Below are 10,351 nucleotides of genomic sequence, written 5' to 3'. Positions count from 1 at the left end.
TACCTGTGACTTGTAAGTCCTCTCCCTGCTTTGAGTTGTCCCCACCTTTCTGGATGGAACCAGTGTACTTCTTACATTTATTGATTGATGTCTCATGTCTCCCTAAAATGTATTAAACCAAGCTGTGCCCCACCCACCTTGGGCACATGTCATCAGTACTTCCTGAGGCTGTGTTGTGGATGCACGTCCTTAACTTTGGTGAATAAACCTCCTAAAATGATTGAGACTTGTCTCATCATGTTCCTCAATTGACATCTGGTAACCACAAAGGGATCCTGAGTGAAGGTGACCTGGCCTGCAGCAGCTTGCCTATTGGTGCTTGGTGCTGGCTTGGGCACCTTGTAGCCTAAACCAATAGGACGATTGCTGAAGTCCAGGACCTCTTTCCTCCAGGAATCCCTGATTTTCCAGCGTTTTTCAGTTGGGGGCTGAGGTTTAGTTGCTGTTTAAAAAACTCCTTTTTCAGGGGAGTTTCCACTCCCTTCGATCAAAAATGGTGAGCCTGTCTGCTTCTGCATCAGCAAAGAGCGCTTTTTCAGTTTCGGCCCTATCACTAGGTAAGAAAGCTGGTTTGGGATTCTGTCTTGCAAATTATTTTTAAATGACCAAAGTTAGCATTAAAAACCTTGACAACTTTATATTTCTAGGAGCTTAAACATTTGCCCTTATTTTTCACATTAAATCTAAAGAGTAGATTATTACTGTTACTTTCAACTTGTATCCTGGAACTAATGGAGAGCCCAGTTAGGAAAATGGTCTAAGTGCAATTATAACTGTCCACAGATGCGGCCCTCTCTGGGTCTCCATTTAACTATCATACTCAGCACTGTAATGTTAGTGAGTGTTCAATAGAATATTAAAATTACTCACTGCACATTTAGTAGAAGGTTTTCCTAAACAGAAGTATTCAGAGAAATGAAAGTGCATTTATCTTTTATCAATGTTAGATTGGAAGTAGAATAATTATTATTAATACCTATGCAAAGAAAAAGAAACCCAAACAAGATTTAATGGAATTAAAACAAAAATGTTTTACCTGAATTTAGTTGATTTTGGTAACTTAGCCATTACATTTCTCAATCTGTATTCAAGGACCTAAACACAAATTCTATTGATTGGAAGATGCAAAAGTTAATTTTCAAGCAAAGCAAGAAGGTGTGTGATTTATTCTACCACTATTTAAAACAAAGGTTAAAAAGGAACAAATGAAAAAAATTAACCATGTTGAAACCCCAGGAGAAAACTGAATTAGAACTGTGAATCCAGAAATGAGAAAAATGTGACAAATTGGACAAAAGAGTGTCGAATCAGTAACTCATAAAGGGAAATGCATCACTTTCACAAAGAGTTGCAGCAATAAGAGGGAGTAAGGAAAACCACATTCAATATAATGATAAAAAAACAGTTTTACACATGCATATTCATAAACACATATTACTCATCATTGAGTCGTAATACTCATTGTCATATGCTCTTTTCATATTATGAAAACTGGACATCTCACAGCAATGAACTTTTCCTCTGCAACAAAATGATGAATCCTTTCCATCACTGAGCCTACATGCTAATGAAGTATCCCCTGTGTCCTCAGGAACATCTCCAGGGATCAATATACAGTCTCTTACTTTGCATTGTGCCCTTCCACATTCTCCTAGATTAACCTGCACTTGCCCCACCCAATGCTTATTTTTCTTTTCCAACCTGCCCAATTCAAAGAAATGGTCATCATCAAAGTCATCACACCCTGATCTGTACACTTTTTTCTTTTTTTTCTCTCTTCTGGTACTAAATTCTACACTGGACTTTTTCATCTTGACATCCTGCCCTGTATGTCATGTAGCACCCCTCATCCCAAAAGCCAGATGACCTGGGCCATGAGTGAAGGAGACCAGGATGTTCCTAGACACAGAGCTATCTGTTGTGCAAATCCATTCTGAACCCTCTGTGCTTCAACATTGACCACTCAGACTGGCTCCTGTTTTTTTCCACTGGGAAATCCCAGGATGCTGATACAGAGGGAAGGAGAGGCTGAGGTAGCCCTCCATGTAGTGTGTGTAAGCACCTGAGTGCATGTGTGCTCCTGTGCCTGGGTGCCTCTCTGTTGCTATGTGGAGCATGTGAGGTAGGATGAGACCCTTGATAACTGAGGTAGCCAAACCATAAAGTTTTTTAAACTTTTATTTTAGGTTTAGGGGTACATGTGAAGGTTTGTTACTTAGGTGAACTCATGTCATGGGGATTTCTTGTACAAACTATTTCATCACTCAGGTTGTTGTGGGAATTAAGTGACAGGAGAGACAAATGGGTGGAACAGGAGGATTTTATTTAGGTGGCCACTGGCCCAGCAGATTAACATCCAAAGGCTGAGCCCTGAACAAAGACAGGTCTTGACTTTTATACATGCAACTGAAGGGAGTTGGCCAGCTAGTGGCGTGAAATCTGCAGGGCGGGCAAGCAAGCTTCACAGAAGCAGAACAAAGGCAGTTTGCCAAACAGCGAAATGTTTTACAACTCAGGCTTGTCTTGTGACCTTCACCATACAGCACAGCTGGAAAACAAGAACTTATAAAATCCTTGCAAACTTGCAGAAATAGTTACAAAAGTAGTTGTGAGAGCAGAACAAAGAATAATGGTATAGGAAAAGAATTTCAAAGGGGGAAACTGATAAGAAGAAACTGTTTTTCTTACACTTGCTTGGAAGAGGAGTGTTGGGAGAGTCTCTGGAGCTCATTCCTTTGGGCTCTGGCTTTTCAGATAGTGTTATCAAGGCCCACTAGGGCCCTGCCTATTGCTAGCCTTGGAGTGAGTCAGCCAAGTATAGGAAAACTTGTTTTTCTCTTTTTAACTTCTGCTTCAAGGTATTAAAAGCCCAATACTCAATTGTTATCTTTTCTGCTCCTCTCCCTCCTCCCTCCCTGTGCCCTCAAGTAGACCCCAGTGTCTGTTTTTCCCTTCTTTGTGTTCATGAGTTCTCATCATTTAGCTCACACTTATAACTGAAAACGTGGTATTTGGATTTCTGTTGCTGGTTAGTTTGCTAAGGATAATGGTCTCCAGCTTCATCCATGTTCATGCAAAGGATATGATCTCATTCATTTGTTATGGCTGCACAGTATTCCATGGTATATATGGACCACATTTTATTTATCCGATCTGTCATTGATGGGCATTTAGGTTGATTCCATGTCTTTGCTATTGTGAATAAGGCTGCAATGAACATTCACTTGCACGTGTCTTTGTGGTAGAATTATTTATCAAACCACTCTTCTCCACAGACATTCTTGTCTCACAAGGAATTTCTACAAGTCCTTGGAGTCGACAGGATTTAGACAAGCCTGTCTTACCATACCCCAGAACGGTGGGGAAAGTAGGGATGCACTCTCACCCGCTCAGAGTTGCAGTTGAAGGTTCAGAAGGGGCTGGAGTTCCTTTCACAACGAGGAAAGTCCATGGTAACTCCATGCAAAGGCAAAGTTGTTGGCAGGGCATGGTAAATGTTGTGTATATTTTGTGTTTGGGGGCGGGGGTAATTTTTATTCAGAGTGGCAAGCAAATGAAAGGTCCTTCATCTTCAAAGAAAGACCCACCTGCTTAAAATGTTTTATTAATATAACCTGCAGACTTCTGTCCCTGCCTTTGGATATTTTCCTTGTTTTTCCTCCTGTCCCACTGTTGATACAATCACTTCTTTTTTTCTTTTGAGGAAATTAAAAAAGTAAACAGAGAGTTGGGTTGGCAGAAGATATTTTCATGTGTTACTTGGAACAGATTAACACATATCAGCTTCCCTGAATATCTCAAATTTCACACAGCTCAAGCCCGTCATCAAATTCTCCTTTAAATAATAAACGACTCCCTCCTTTCTTATTCCTGATCTCAGGAGCGCTGGGCCCTTCCCTCGGGGCTGGTTATACTTTCGCCATCTGCTGGTTGTTAATGGGACTGCACTTGCTTCTGTAAGCCGCAGTACCGTGGTTCTGTGCCCAAGTCCTCCTAGAAAACGGAGGCCTTGGTATTTGTGGACTAATTGAAGAAATACAGATATGCCATTCATCATTTAGAACACCAAGAGGGCCACCTGAGGTGTTACCTTTACTTTTAGGGGTATTTCTTAGAAGAGGATATGTTTCATATTTTGGCTCTCCAATTCTTCTTTATGCTGAATCTAAGGAAATATTCTTGAGTTCAGCTTCAAAAACAGCCCAGGTGAGGTTATAAATGCTGATGTGGAAATGTCAGAGTATGTGGTCAGCGTGACAACAATCTGGATAACCTGAAAATGTTCATGCTGCAAATGTTTAGAAAGGCTGTATAGCATTTAAAAAAAAATGCTTTCAATCGAGGTGCCAGAAACATGTGACCTAATGCTTGCAGGTGGGAATGGAGTGGATTTTGGTTTTGGAAACATATAAGACTAATTTTTATTTCTTTTTTTATAGAGACAGGGTCTTACCCTGTTTCCCAGGCTGAATCATAGCTCATTGCAGCCTCAAACTCCTGAGCTCAATAAATACTCCTGCCTCGGCCTCCAGAGTAGCTGAGACTACAGGCATATGCCACTGTGCTCAGCTAATTTCTTTAAGTTTTTTGTAGCAATGGGGTCTTGCTTTGTTGCCCAGCTGGTCTCAAACTCCTGGCCTCAAGCAATCCTCCTTCCTTATCCTCTCAAAGTAGTGGGATTACCTCCCGAAGCATGGAGCCAACATGCCAGCCAGAAACCTAAATTTTCAATGTCCATACATGGACAGAAGTTGAGGTCTCGGAACCATACAAAGCAAGAGTGGGAAGTGAGATTTCCTCCATTAGGACAGAACTCTGAAGGTAAGACCAGAAAATTACCTGCATATTAGCACAGGATTGCAACAGGGAAATCTATCCCTTTCTGCCTGGTTTAGGTGTGAAGGCAGGAATCTCCTAAAGCATTAGCGCAGCCCTTTTCCAAACACAAAGTTGGGGCTCAAATTTTCACTTCCTTCTTTGTTCCGGAATTCCCTAGCTAAGAAATTAGCTTGCAGATTTTCCCAGACAAATATGCCTCTTTGGAATCTTAGCAGAAGCAAATATAAAACCTGGTATATAAAAATATACCAGGACACAATATACTCCATGTAAGGGTCAGCGGGAACAAAATAAATAGAATTAGAACCTCAGTAACCTGGGTTAATAAGAAGCCAATCTGAAAGAGAATATAAAATAAATGTTTAACATGATGAAAGACATAAGTAAAAAAGAGCATGACTTCCCGAGAATGAGTCCTTCCAGTAAACCTAAGAGTGTTTCAAGTAAAGAGAGCTCACCTGAAGTGAGGGCATCACATTCCAACTTGTCCCCTTGAACACAAATCTAACCCACTGATCTGGGATTGTGTTTCCTAATATTTGGACAACAGTAAGCACACAGTGGCATATTAGATTCCTAAGCCTAATCTCTGTTGTTTAATGTCTTGCTGATCAAACCTGTTTCAGTAATGCTGTGGGGCAGTGAGAATACCCCCACTCTTCTCCTCACAATCAGGAGATTAAGCTGTGGTCCTGTGGCATCGAAGGCCGTCCACTGTGGCATTAGTACAGGTGTGATGCTGGAAAGAGCCGGTGGCTTTATCAACTTGTCCCTTCTGGGAAAGACTTTGAATGAGAGTACGCAACATTCTCGAACACAAAAAGTAAACATCATGGGAAATAGACTGGATACCTTATGATAGGTGATACATTTCAGCTTCCACTGATGGCTAATAGTCATATTCCTTTTGAGTCTCCTCTGAGGTGACAAGTAAATAATTCTTTACTTGTAAAAACACATAATTTTTATAAATTATGGCACCCCATGGATATTTGCTGTTATCACTATTATCATTCTCATAGATGAAGATATTTCTATAGGAAGTGAGCCCTTGGATCATTCAGTATTTGAATTTAAAACTTTTATTGGTCATGACCTAGAGGCAAAGTCTAAAAATATTTCCAGAGAATGAGTATAACTTATTTCTAAGCTCAGATGTAATAACACAAATTATTAAGAAGTGTTTAATAAAAGCCACATCACAGAGAAACCTGATGACATTAGACTCTGCAAGACCATTTGGGGCCTGCCTGTCAATTTTCTAGCTTGTTGCTTTGCATCCCAGCTCAGCATCTGGGTTAAGCTTTAAATTCTTTATGGCCTTGCTGTGATTTTCTCCTTCTACCGGATCCCTATGGGTCACTGAGTAGGTGCCAGGCCCCTTGAGGGGCTGTGGGAAGACTGATGAGAGGCATTGCTCAGCCTCTCAGAGCAAAGTGGAGCTACAGGCATGGCCATAGGCAAGCATGCTGTCCCCAGCCACTAAGGGACAGAGCAGCAAGCCTCAGACAGACCTGAGAAGAGGGGGCATGACGGGCTGAATCGTGACTCCCAAAAGATGTTGAAGCCCTAATCTCCAGTACCTGTGAATAAGATCTTGTTTGGAAATAGTCTTTGCAAAAGATCAATTTAAGATAAGACCATTAGGGTGGGATCTAATCCAATATTACCACTATCCTTACAAAAAGAGGAAATTTGGACACAGAGCCAGACACATGGAGGGAAGATGGTTTCAAGACATAGGAAGAAGATGACCACCTTCAAGCCAAGGAATGCCCAAGGCTACCAGAAGCCAGAAAAGAGGCCAGGAACAGATTCTTCTACATCGCTGTCAGAAGGAACCAACCCTGCTAGCACCTTGATCTCGGACTTCCAGCCTCAGAACTGTGTGACATTGAATGTCCATTATCTGAGACACTCTGTCAGTGTCCTTTGTCACAGCAACCCCAGGGAACTCATACAGGAGGCAAGTGGCTTCCCGCACCATAGCTCTGTGGTTACTCCTGGGTGGGACCTGCTGTGTTGCTCTCAGAGGCTGCTTAAAAACAGCTGGCCCTGGGCCACTCTGCTGGGGCTCTTGCCTGAGGGAAGGACAGAACTTCAGGGTGAGTGGATAGATTTAATTTGTGCCATGTAAATCCCTTTGTAGGTGATCAGAAGGGGACACAAATATCTAAATATTTGTTTTTCTCTTTCTACAGTGTATTTATATGAAATATACAATTACTATACCCTCTCCAAGAAAGCACTTAATAGATGACCACTCCAGAAAAAGCGAGGTTTGTCCTGTGCTTTGTCCAGACTCCTCTTTCTGTCTGTTAGTGATGGTCACTGAATTCGCCCCAGAGATTAGTAAGCAACTCCTCTGTTCTCAAGGAAGGATTCATAAGTACATTCACTTCGGAGTATAAATGATTGGCTCTCAAATTCTAATGTTCACAGGAATTTCCTGGAATGTTTGCTAAAATGAAGACTCCCAGAGGCCTCCACAGATCTACAGAACCAGAATCTTTCATGATGGGACTCAGAAATCTCCAATCAATCATCCACCCTCCTCCTCCCTACCCCAGGATACTGATGCAGACAGCCTGGCCACCCCTTTTGGAGAAACACTATTGCAGATGACTGATTAAAGTGTATGGCTTTACCTCTCTTATATATGCATTTTGGGAAGCAATACAATTTCTGCAGGTTAAAGCCAAAGGACTGATGATCTAGCTGTGAAATGTTAGACTTCATTGAGTTGGGTGGTGGAGACACCTCCTCAACTAGCTCTTCAGCCTAGGCTGGGCTCGTTCCTCCAGTAAATGGTAAGTTACTGGGTCAGGGATGCTTCTCTGTCTTTCAACCCATGGGCCTTTATCATGCCTAAGTATATGGTATGGTCCCCTACAGCGGTGACTGTCAGTCTGGATCAGGTGGCAAAATGGGGAGCCATGACACTCTGTGAAGTATGATATAAAATATTGATATATTTAACTCCACTTAGAAAGCCATGCTGGGAGAAAATATGACTTTATTATTATATGTATGCAATGTAAAATAACAACCAAGAGAATATATGGAAAACAAGCTGTCATGTCAAACATGAGTGACTATTTCTGAACAGATCTATGGCTCATCTTTTGCACATGGTGACTCATTTCCTCACAGGCCAGCAAGGAACAACAGGTGCCCAAACTGCATGAAATTTAAGGAAGGAAATTTTAAAGTGAAAAATTGAGACCCATTGATTTTATTTTTCTGTACATTGATAAATTGATATGTAGTGAAAGGACATCTCATACCCATTCCAGACGTGGAAAGGAAGTTAGTTTTGCTTGAGTAAACCTACTTCTTCAAGACTTGAAATTTTGTCCAAGGAGTCCCTAAATGGATGTTGTTCTTCTGCATGTGGGTGTGTGTGCATGTGGGGTTGTATATAAAAAATTGCCATCAAGCTTTTTCCACTGACATAGAGTATTTTAAGGTTGCTATTTCAAGTTGGGCAAAGAAATTCTTACGCATGTGGTAAGCAGATATGTTTAAATGGTATGAAATTAAAATTTTAAAGAGGACATAGCATCTTTCATTTATGTACAGCTTCATACATTTCATTAATATTATTTTGATATGCTTTATATATTATAATTTTGTAGTTTATATTTTATGTCTATATATATATAATATTTACTTACCTACAATGCAGTTTACATTTTATATTTATATGCTACATATTTGATAGTAAAACAAATGTGGGTATGTTTTGGAGTAGATTGCAAGATTCAAATAAATGTTTCAGATAAAACTCTAGATCTTAAAGAAATACAACGTTTGCAATATGTGTCCTAGGGAGATAGCTGTTCACATACTACAATATAAAGATATGATTAAATTAAGCATAAAGCAAAAAGCAACAGGATAAATGTGAATAGGGCATAAATACAATTTTTTAGAAAAATAATATATATACATCAGAAAATGATTATTTTGTGGTATAATTGTATAATTTTAATTTTCTTCTACATGCCAAATTTTTATGTCCATATTTTCCACAAAGAACATGTGTATTACTTATACAATCAGGAAAAAAATATGATTCCCTGCCAAATTTTCCATGCAGTTTCATATTACTGTGTTTAATTACATTTGTACATCCATTTTCTACATGATGCTAGAAGCTCCTGGTAAAACCATAAACAGAGATTTTCAGGTTTCAACAACTCCTCCTGCTAAGGGAAAGCCATATTTTTTTATCTTCAAGTCTGTTATTACGTTCCTACTTAAAATCTGGCTCACAAATTCTATTCCCATTATTACCACCAAACACTCCTCTAGCTAAAAGAACAATCGTATATGCATGACTCTTTCATTATATAGTAAGTGCTTGATGTTAACTCCAAAGAACTTTTCAAGACAGTCTTGGAAGTATTTGCTCTAGTGTTTTGAAGTAACAAAATGATCCTTCTTAAGCCTTTTGCATTGAGACAGGACAGCAGAGTTCAAGGAGATGTGTCTCTTGGCAAGGTTTGAAATGCAAGCTCACCAAAAGGATAAAGAGTAGTTAGTAAAGTAAAATCCCCCAAAATCCTGGTGCCTGCTTGTCTTGCAGGTGCCAGGTCCCAATTCTCTGCACCCAGGGAACTTGCTAGAAGCTGTAGCAGTGGCCACATTTGACTGAACTGTTATAAGGAAGGTGCAAACAAGAATAGCCCCCATTTTAGGAAAGAGTGCTAAAAGAAACTGGAAAAACAAATTATTTTTTACTTCCTCTTGGGACTTTCATTAAAAGTGTTTATTCTTGGATGAAGGGGATTACGGGAAAAGGTATTTCAGATGTTGGTTCACGGCTGGATCCTAAGATGCTGGCTCTCAACGTGTGATGAAATAGTTGTGTAACGTGCACTTTTGTAACAGCTGTTTAATCTCCCCTAGTTGGAGATTTTGCTAACTAAAAACAGCCTTCCTTATTGGTATTCTTGAGTATTGTTTTGACAGTCTTTGCTTAACATTTTCTCTCTCTAAATTATTTTAGCATGGTTGTTCTCAGCAGTGCTTTACAGGATGAGAGAGATGACATGAGTTTCTCTTGTTCAGAAAGCATGAATTCAAGCACAAAGCAGGGGTGAGTTTCCAGGAGGTGAAGAGCTGGAGACCAAGCATTGTCCTACTTAGCAGTAGAGGACAGACCACCCCTTTATCTCTGGGCACTGATTCATACAGTACCCCTGCATGACCTCTCCATTGCAATATGGCTAGATGGTATGCTGGCACATTGGCCTGAAGTTTACAGCAATGTCAGCACTGCCACTGTGATCTAGGACTGATCCTTTGACAAAATTAGAATCTCCCAAGAAGGTGAGGAGAGGGAGCCAACTACCACTGAATAACATGAGAAGCTTCATGCAGGGTACATAATCTACATCATTTCTTCAATCCTCTCAACTTGACTTTGAGGTCCACACTACAGGTTGTATTAGTGCATTCTTATGCTGATATAAAAATACTACCTGAGACTGGGTAATTTATAAAG

The sequence above is a fragment of the Pongo abelii genome, chromosome 22 (genome assembly GCF_028885655.2).
Source record: "Pongo abelii isolate AG06213 chromosome 22, NHGRI_mPonAbe1-v2.0_pri, whole genome shotgun sequence".
NCBI lineage: Eukaryota > Metazoa > Chordata > Mammalia > Primates > Hominidae > Pongo > Pongo abelii.
The sequence above is the reverse complement of the archived record's forward strand: the minus strand, read 5'-3'. Positions refer to the sequence as shown.